This window comes from Drosophila mauritiana, chromosome 3L, assembly GCF_004382145.1.
Source record: "Drosophila mauritiana strain mau12 chromosome 3L, ASM438214v1, whole genome shotgun sequence".
NCBI classification, from domain to species: domain Eukaryota; kingdom Metazoa; phylum Arthropoda; class Insecta; order Diptera; family Drosophilidae; genus Drosophila; species Drosophila mauritiana.
Window position 1 is genome coordinate 17,322,691 of NC_046669.1, and position 9,413 is coordinate 17,332,103.

Here is a 9,413-nt window from a genome sequence, read left to right on the forward strand (position 1 = left end):
GGTTGCCATATCTCATGCCATGCCTTCGTTGTTTGGGCACGTGTTGGTGCGGTTTCCTGCCAAAACTGTGGCACTCTGTGGCTGCCAAACCAAACCAGTCAAAAGCAAACCGGAGCAGGCCAACACAGACACGCAACCTGGAAAGTGGTGACTTTTGGCAGTTACTTTGCCTTGCCAACGGCCCCAAATGAACCACTCATTAAATGTCGCGCACGTAAAAAAAAATTGTATAAAAAATTAAATGTAAATGAAATTTATTCTATGAGTGAAATTTTATGAATATTTTAAGTTATCTTAAATATATTTTTCTTTTTAATTTAGATATATATTTTACTAAATATATATTTATTTTTTCACGTGGAAGATTACAAGTCAGGAGGCGAGACACGAATGAAATTTAAACCCGAAACTGAGCGGTAATTACATCATACATGGCTCGATAGTTTTGCAAGTGGCGTCAGCTCCACCTCATTATCCTTGTGGGCAACCGCCAAGGAGGTGGTGATCCCAGTGGTCGCATCTCCACATATCAGCTTACCAATGCGATGACTCCTGCCCTTGTTTCGGGTGTCAAGTGGCATTATCGCCAGAACAGTTGTCATCCCCTTCGACAACAATTATTATGCCACTTCTTGCCATTTAATTACAATTTTCTAGGCAATTCCAGTTTGATTGGTGATCGAGGCACAGCTGCGTGAAATGAAATTGAACGGGAGCCAGCTCGAATTGGGGCATGCCTTGGAAAAACCAGCCATGGAAAACCCGACGAGCCCAACCTCTGAACTTATGTGGTCAGCAAAATTGTTGTTCGCTTTTAATTTCCAATGTACGTGACTCGTTTTTAATTAGACAGACAGCGAAATGCTGGGAAATAAATATAGCTTTATTTATGCATGTTCAAATATATGACGGTATTATTACGTTGAAAGAGGGAATTTAATACGTATTTGTTACTTAACTAGTGGTCTTAACAATGTAACATTTTCATTTGTTCGTGTACAGTTCTGATATCAAAATATGCGTTATTGATTACACAACGTGCACATAACAATGGGCTCACCTAACTTCATAATAGATATAGATTTCAAAGTGAAATGACTTTGGAATTGAACACAAAGCACAAAGGAAAGGCAAATGATTTTTATTGACCAAGAAGAGCATTTTGAACTTTGAACGCCTCATGGAAATTCATTGGCTTGAAAGCACTTTCTGCGGCAGACACATGTGTGGCAGAGGGTAAAGTTTGGCGCTCTCAGTATTCATAATGGTGCAAAAGTTTAAGTCAATTAGAAAATTTCCTTTTTCCTGACTTTCCAACTTTATCAATTTTTTTCCTGTCTGCTCGAGCTTCCTTAGCCAGTCTCACTTTGTGCCCAAGTACGAAGGACAAACAAAAGCTTTGGCAACTATCTTTTATTTATTCATTGAATTCTGTACTTCAATTAAAAAGCCATTAGAAATGGCACAGAGAACACAGAAAGGCTAAGAAGGCAGACGAAGGTCGCCATGCCAATTCGTTGTCCTGGGAAAGTCGAGGCAAACAGACTGTAAACACAAAGCTCCGATATCCTTACACCGATCCCACAATCAATATGGCTATCCTTTGCTTGTCAAAAGCAACATTTGCATGCAAGGATATCGTACTTGGCTTTTGTTCTCGCCTTGTCTTTGACCTACAACCTTCACAGAAGGCACCCTCTCGTCGAACCGACCTGCCCTAATTTATATTTAATGCTTGAAGGCACCAGCACTTCCTCGGGCAAAATGGATTGCAAGAATTCCCACAAAGAAAAACAGCTTGGAATCTCATAAACGTGTTTGAATTTAATAAAGTTATTCCATCTTGATTTTATAAGTATATACAGACTAGACAATTAAGGTACACGCAGCATTAATGGAGTTAATAATAATAATATATATAAAAGCATATATATAATGCTCCTTTTTTGTATCAGTGTGGCCCAGTTTGACACTCGTAGGTGCCAGACGGGTCAATATGCTGTTATTTATATTTAATTTCCAACTCCCTGTATTCACCTTGTGCGGCAAGGACACTCTGTGCTGGCAGGACGAGCAAAATGGATTGGAAAAATCTTTCATAACTTTAATCTATATCATGTTACGCAAATCGCACTGAACAACCTGCTCACTTGGACGACAAGATTACACAACATTACGTTTAATTAGATTTTGGCTGGGCTCCGGACGCTGCTGCCCTTCTAAAGTGTTTTCAATTCAATTGGGGTTAACATGCGAAATTGAGTTTTGAAAAGTTGCGTTTTGTCTAAGGGTAATGGCTGGGATTTACCCTGAAGGACAGAGTGAATTGAACATCTTTATTTAATTGCTGTCCGGAACTAGCAGTTAAAAATGCCATGAGAATTCGAATTATTTCGAAATGCAATTACAGTGTATAGTGGCCACTGTCCATAGTCAAGGTTCCTAAATTGAACCCACTTTGGACAGCTGGTCTTACAAATTATTCACGGCATAATTACACACCAAGGCTTCTGGATAGTCGGCTAAAATTGAACAATTATAATGCTAGTTCTGCTGGCCAACCAAACTATTTATGGAGGTCACAGGCGGTCGCAATGGGACATGTGGCCTCAATGTCAATGACAAATACGATGGGCAGACCATATTGACCTTGCTTGATTATGTGACACGCAACCCCAATGTCCGTGTATCCCAGCCGAAAAATAGTGACAAGAAATTTACAAATTTCCTTTCTTGTTAAACAGGAATTTCATTTTTAATTTTTGTGTCCATAAGTGAAATTAAATAGTCATAAGAATTACGTATGCGCCGTGTGTTCTTCATGCATCATGGGAATCGACAGCTTGCCACTTGTTGTTCGCCTGCAATTTTCCCAATTGATGGACATATTTCATTTGCAAATTTTCCATGACTGCAAATGTGCATATTTATGAGTGAGGGCAGTCAAAAATTCATAAGCAGGCAATACGCCAAAAATCATTTGCAAAATCCAAATGATGCTGTGCCCCAATTGAAAGAATAAATTTAAGCAGCTCAAATCGGATTCGCACTGCCATAGTATATATAAATGTGCGATTCCTGACAAATAAATATGCGAAAGAATGTCAAAACACATAGTTAGTATTAAAATATATACTAATACGAGGAATGCCAGAAAAATTGCGGGCTGGAAAACAAAAGATATGTGAATGAATACGGATATTTTTTATTCATAAAGATTTGAAGGATTTGGATTAATCTAAGCGTGTGTTGTTGAAATCTTTTAAGCATGGTTATTATTTGATATTAACAGTTGGAAAATATTTTAAAACTTATTCAGAAATATTTTATACCATTTTAAGTGTACTATTTTCATCCTTTAAGAATGTAATGGAAGAATATAATTAACCCGGCCAAAGAAGAAGGAAAACTAATTTCCCTTCGGCCAAATCATCGTCGAACTCTCGAGTAAACTTGCCGAAAAAGTTTCTTATTAATTAAGGAAATGGCGCTAAGTAAATATAATGCGTATTTAAAATTATATCTGGGCAATAACCAAAAAGTGCCAAGAGTAGTAGCTGAATGAGTTGGTGGCAGTCATGTGCGCCAAAGCCAAGACTACGAACTGTGGAAAAAAGTTTGGCCTTAGACGTCGGTTGTTGTTGGCTGTGCCATGTTTATGTCCGTTCATTATGCAAAGAGCCAACAACTGGAGCACCGACTATACCTATATATACGTGGTTATGAGCCCCATAAAGTAAAGCGCACGCCACTTTATTCCGGGTCCCTTCCGCTTTCCGCTTTGCCTCCTATTTTCCTTTGCCACGGCCCACAGTGCTAGGACTCTGGATGGGCCTGTGGCTGCTTCATTACCCTAATGAACTTGAAAAAAGTATCGGGTGTACGGCGAGTCAAAGGCAACTTGAAGACAATCACCAGGTGACCACCAGCACCCTGGGCCACCCAAATTTTTCCCGCCTCTCCTCACAGATTTGCCTGTAATGAGGTCATAGTCACGAGTGTTGACTTTAATTAGTGAGTTTTTGAGAGGCAAGTCTGCACCTCGCCCACTTCCTTTGAATGCCAGCGAAATGAGCTTGGCCATGTTACGCCGTTGGCCGGGCCACAAATTATCCGTTAATTATGGCCAATGCCGAAGTTTTTGGCCCTGGTAATCAATATCAACTGGGAAACAAGAAACAAATTAGGGAAAATTACAATATTCGGCCCTTACATTTACGGCTCTTTAATACTCTTTAATAAGGAAATACTTAATGGATATAATAATAAAGAACTAAAATTTGAATGCTATATATTTTTAGGGGAATTAAAATGTTAATTAAATGTAAATACTGAAAAACTCTCGACATAAGTGAATCATTTTGACTACAAACGAAATTATAATGTGAAATACACTTTTCTGGTTTTAAAGGAATACGAAAAAAATACATTTTAATGATGTTCCGTTAATAAACCAATGATAAAAGTAAATCAATTTACTAGATTACCGCTTTAAGCGGATAAAGTACGATAATTATTTGTTAAAGAGGCCGTTTTATATTTCATTAATGCAGAGGGAGTAAACGGAGATGACCAAGTAAATATCTTCGGTACTATTAGGTAGGTAAGTAACCTCAGTGAAATGATAATTTTAAATACGACGTTGCCAGGATCTCAAGCGACTTACCTGTGGATTATTGAAGGATAGAGTCAGCAGTCATGGCAGCCAGCCAAAGGGCCAAGACTTCTTCCTTTCCGGTCGCCAGTTGAAATAACAATCGAGGAAGCCCGGGAAAATGCTTATTTACATGCGGGGAAAACTCAGGGCAGGAAACAGGAAGTTGGTGGCAAGGACAGACAGCCGGGCCAAGAAGATACCAATAAACCGGCAGCGACATTTGTTGATTTTATTGACATGTTTCGCTGGCAAGGCAGCTTTCCTCTGCATTTTCTGTTTTCTGCTGTTGCTGGCAGTCAAATTTCCTCCATCGCATGTCCTTTTTATTCCTGCCCAACGGCACTGCCTTGCCCTCCTTTTTCTTGGCCCGTGCGTGGTCTTAAAATGCGCCATAAAATTGATAAAATCAGTTGATTGTAAAAATTGATAAATTGAAATTGATTGAGGCAGTCGGAAAATTGAGGAAAAGTCTGGGGCGCCGTGGAAAAGCCAATGAAACGTCTTTGATGCCCTGCACACACAAGCACTTGGCCCTTTGCATGCGCAATAGGTACACTGTTAAAAAATAGGTCATTTGACTATAAATTATATAAAATTAAGTTAAAAATTAAAAGTGGTATGTTTATAATTTGTTAGCAGAATTATTTTTTGAGCAAATAATTTTCGTTTTGAAAAACCTTTATATTTTTGTCAGTGTCTTGGAGTGAAGCACATGTTGCCAAGTGAGTTTTGTGGTCCACAAACAACATTAGCGGCCCAAACGCAGTGGCTGCTTTTTATTCTCATTCTCAAAAATTGGCAAGGACTTTGCCTTGGAGGAAAAGAAATCGGGCAAAGAAGGCAGCATTTAATTAACAAGTTGGGTAGAAATTCTAGTCGAATTGATTTCAACTGACACTCGGAAATTGGTGAATGTTAAGAAGGAGATTAAGGGTCGGTTTCATCCATTAAATAAAAATGTTTAATTCCAACACTAATTATATGCAGGATTTGGGATCGAAAATGTTATAGAATATGCAAATAAATTGAAGTCAAAGGGGGTGCTAATCTTATGGAACAGAATTATTCTAAAACGAATGTTTTTTTATATTAACTTTTCTTTTCCTTATAATATTTATAATAAGTGTATGCTCGATATATTAAATTAACAGCAGCCCACATTGTTTTATGAATATTTAATCACTTAAAAATACAACAATTCAAATGAACTGTAAAACTTTGACAAATTCGCAGATTATGGGTCCTTTTTTGCACTGCGGAGTCCAGATGACCTGGTGTCCTTCCATTTGAGCTGTTCGAGTATCTGTACTCTTGTTTTCTGTTCGTGTTTGAGCACTTCCTGCAGCCAATACATAGTTAATTTGAAAATACTTATTTCGGATAGCTCTTGCGCCATGTCGAACTTTCCGGGTATTTGCGAGTATCCTGCGCAATAACCATAAACCTGGCGATAATTGCAATTGCATAATTAACGTTCTTTTTACGACTGCTTTAAAGTGTTCGCTTTAAGTACTCACCTGCACTCGTGTTCCGCTGCCTTCCGCTGGTTTTTAATGCGAGATGAAATTACTTTTTATTGACGCCTGGCAAACACGATTGACATGCACTTACACGCTCGTTGAGTGTCATTTTGCCACTTGCGGTGGCAATGGCCGCCACTACGTGTCAGTGTGCGTGTGTGTGTATCCTGTCAGAATGCGACTGTGTGCGATACATGCACACATGCGAAATTGATATGTATCACATCCATTGATTTTGCATTATAGGAAGGTGTTTCACTCCGACTTTATTATTGTCTTATTGTCCTGAACTGTAGATACTTTCACACATTTTTCGAATTATTTCGTCATGTTATTGTCAAAAGTGTATTAGCCAGTAAGAAATGTTACAATATTATATTCTCTATTAAGGTATCGAGTAAAAAGCCTCATTAAGAGCACCCTTTTTCTCCAGATCTACTATTTTCGGTACATCAAGGCTCTTTAAATATTGCCAACGATTATCGGTGACAGCTTACAAGTCAATCGCTGCAAGCCGGACATAGGTATACATATATATGTATATCCGATATGCTATATACCCCATTAAAAATACACATAATGATATCGTGTGCGACATTATCTTAATGCTCATTAAAAGCCCTTTTGTGTTCAAGCAAGGCTTGTGTGGCCACGGGAAAGTTTTTAATTGCTAAAGTTTGCAGCAAAGTGAAAATGGCAGTTGCAACACTTCAATATTTGCCCGATAAATTGATAGATGTGCAGCCAGCTTCTTCTGACTGCACACCAAAAGCGCTGCCCTAAGCGGCGAGCTTTAATATGTCAGGTTGAGCGACTAAACTTCAACACCTCGTCCTCGTCCTCGAACTCTGTCCCACTGCCACTGCAAATGCCTGATGCAGCATTTTGGGGCACAAATGAGCAAAAGTTAACAAGACAGAGCCGGGGCAGACGAGCTGTCTTATTACAGCTGCTGCAGCTCCTTCTTCTTAGCACTTGATGCGCCTCCGTTGCCACGCCCAGCGCATACTCTCCGCCCCCGGTTACGCTGCGGTTCTTTTTGCCAAGCCAGGCGCCTCAAGCGCGGAGCATGTGGCTGTGGCAGTTGCACTTAAAATTAAATCCAAAATAACCACTTTCTTTCCAGTTATAATGTGATTTAAGCCTTATGTATATTTATTGGATATAAATCTAGAAGGGTGGAAATAAATATGGTATTGAATACATTTCTACAATATATATGCTGCTAATACCATAGAATCATAATAAATTTGGAATTAGTCTCTAAAGCAGTCTCTAAAGCCGTCTAAAGCAGTCTCTAAAGCAGTCTCATAAAACATGTTCAATTATTTAAATTATTTTCCTGCAATATTTCGTTGTTTCATTTCTCAGAGTGTGCTGGAATTTTAAGTGCCTGCAACGCAACTCATCTTATCTCCATCTCGTGTACGAGTGTGTGCTTAACCGCGAGTGCAATTATTACTTGCAAGTTGCAACAAACGGCAGCAGCTTGGGCAAACTTTCAAGAATGCCCTAATGGCTGCTGTTGAGAGCAAGGATTTGTGGCCCGGGCAGCCGGAAACCTGTAATGAAGATGCTTACATATTATAAACATCGGCCCATTGTTATGCCAACAGCAGCTGGCCAGCCGCACAATCCGGACGGGGAATCGCAACCGGAGTCGCAGCAAACGTTTGACCAGCAGGTTAACAATGACATTTTCAAAGGAGGCAAACACGAGTCACAATGCCCACAAAGGAGCCGAGCAAATCGAGTGCACTCTTATAAATAATGAAATTTTGGTGTAGGGGAAAGTGGTGCCAGATAACTTTTATACTTTTGATTGAGCCTATCAACAACATAACACTTTTAGGTTATAAATTCCATTTACACTTTTAATGGGATAACATTTCCGACAAAGCAGAGGACAAGTTCCGTTTCCGCTCCCAAGTCAGTTGCAACCCTGCTTCGTTTCTACGCAACTGTACCTCAATCATAATGCTGTTGGTAAACGCTCCTGGGGGAAAATCATTGCATACCTATGTACCTGTGTGAGCTGCCGGAAAAGTCGGTAGAAAGCGGAGAACAATAAAGTTTCTTGCCGCGTATCGCACTTATCAAATTACATAGCAGACTTTTCTTCGTTTTTCGCATTTGCATTTGCCCGTATTTCGACATTGCACATTGTCAACAGCGGAAAAGTTTTCCCTGTGCCTGGCAGAAAGGAACAGCGGTAAGAACAACCATAACAGCGGTATTATTAACAAAAACAATAACTTATTACCCATTGCTTTTAGTAGTTTTTATAACTTTTACGACTTTTTAATAAAGTTGCAATGCATTTGCTTGTTGCACAAGGCAAGGTAATGGGGATTTGGGGCTTCACGAACGCTGCCAACGTCAACTTCAACTCTCAAGACAAAGTTTCAGCTCCAAGGCCTGGGGGCTGGCGGTGCTCGCCCAAGTTGTAATTCACCCACTCAACCCCCTTTAGCCAGCCACTGCCATCCCTTCGGCAAAGTGAGTTATGCAATGTCACGCATCCGCCATGTGGTCGGACAGGCTTCGTTTTAAGGCTTTAAGCTGCAGCTCGCTGACAGCCTAAGCCTCGTCTCGAATGCACGGCAAACATTATTTTGAATGCATAGAATACAATAAATAAAATGCGATAAATGTTTATATAAATTTCATATATAATATATATTGCTATATTTACAATTATTTCCTTATTTCGTAGTTCGGTTTCGGTTGCTGTTATTTCAATTAGTATGCTATTGAACCTGAATATAAACAGCCCAATATAAAATAGAGAACATTTTTAAAAGTTCCATGCATCTACCATATAGGCCAATTCAACCCGAACTGTATTCAAGTACTAAACGTACGAAGTACAAATTATAATTGAAATGTTCTTTTCTCAGCGCACAGCATCACGTCTTCAAAGACAAACAACAAGCGATACCAGACAGTGGAGACAGTGAAGCATGCAACACAAACAACACACACGCACCCGAATTTCTGGTGGCAAGCATGCTAATTTGGCCAACACACACTCACACACACACACGTGTCAACGAAAGCATCTGCCATGATAGTGTTTCGGATGGGGATCCTTATGGGATGGTGATTCCGGGGGCTCTCCGCCCAAAGTTTCCACTGTGGCAACCAGCAGTGGCATAATGCATTTAGCCATCTTGCTGTTCCGGGTCCGGCGTAACTTCTCATTCACTTTGCCACATATTAAAATCTAACCACAA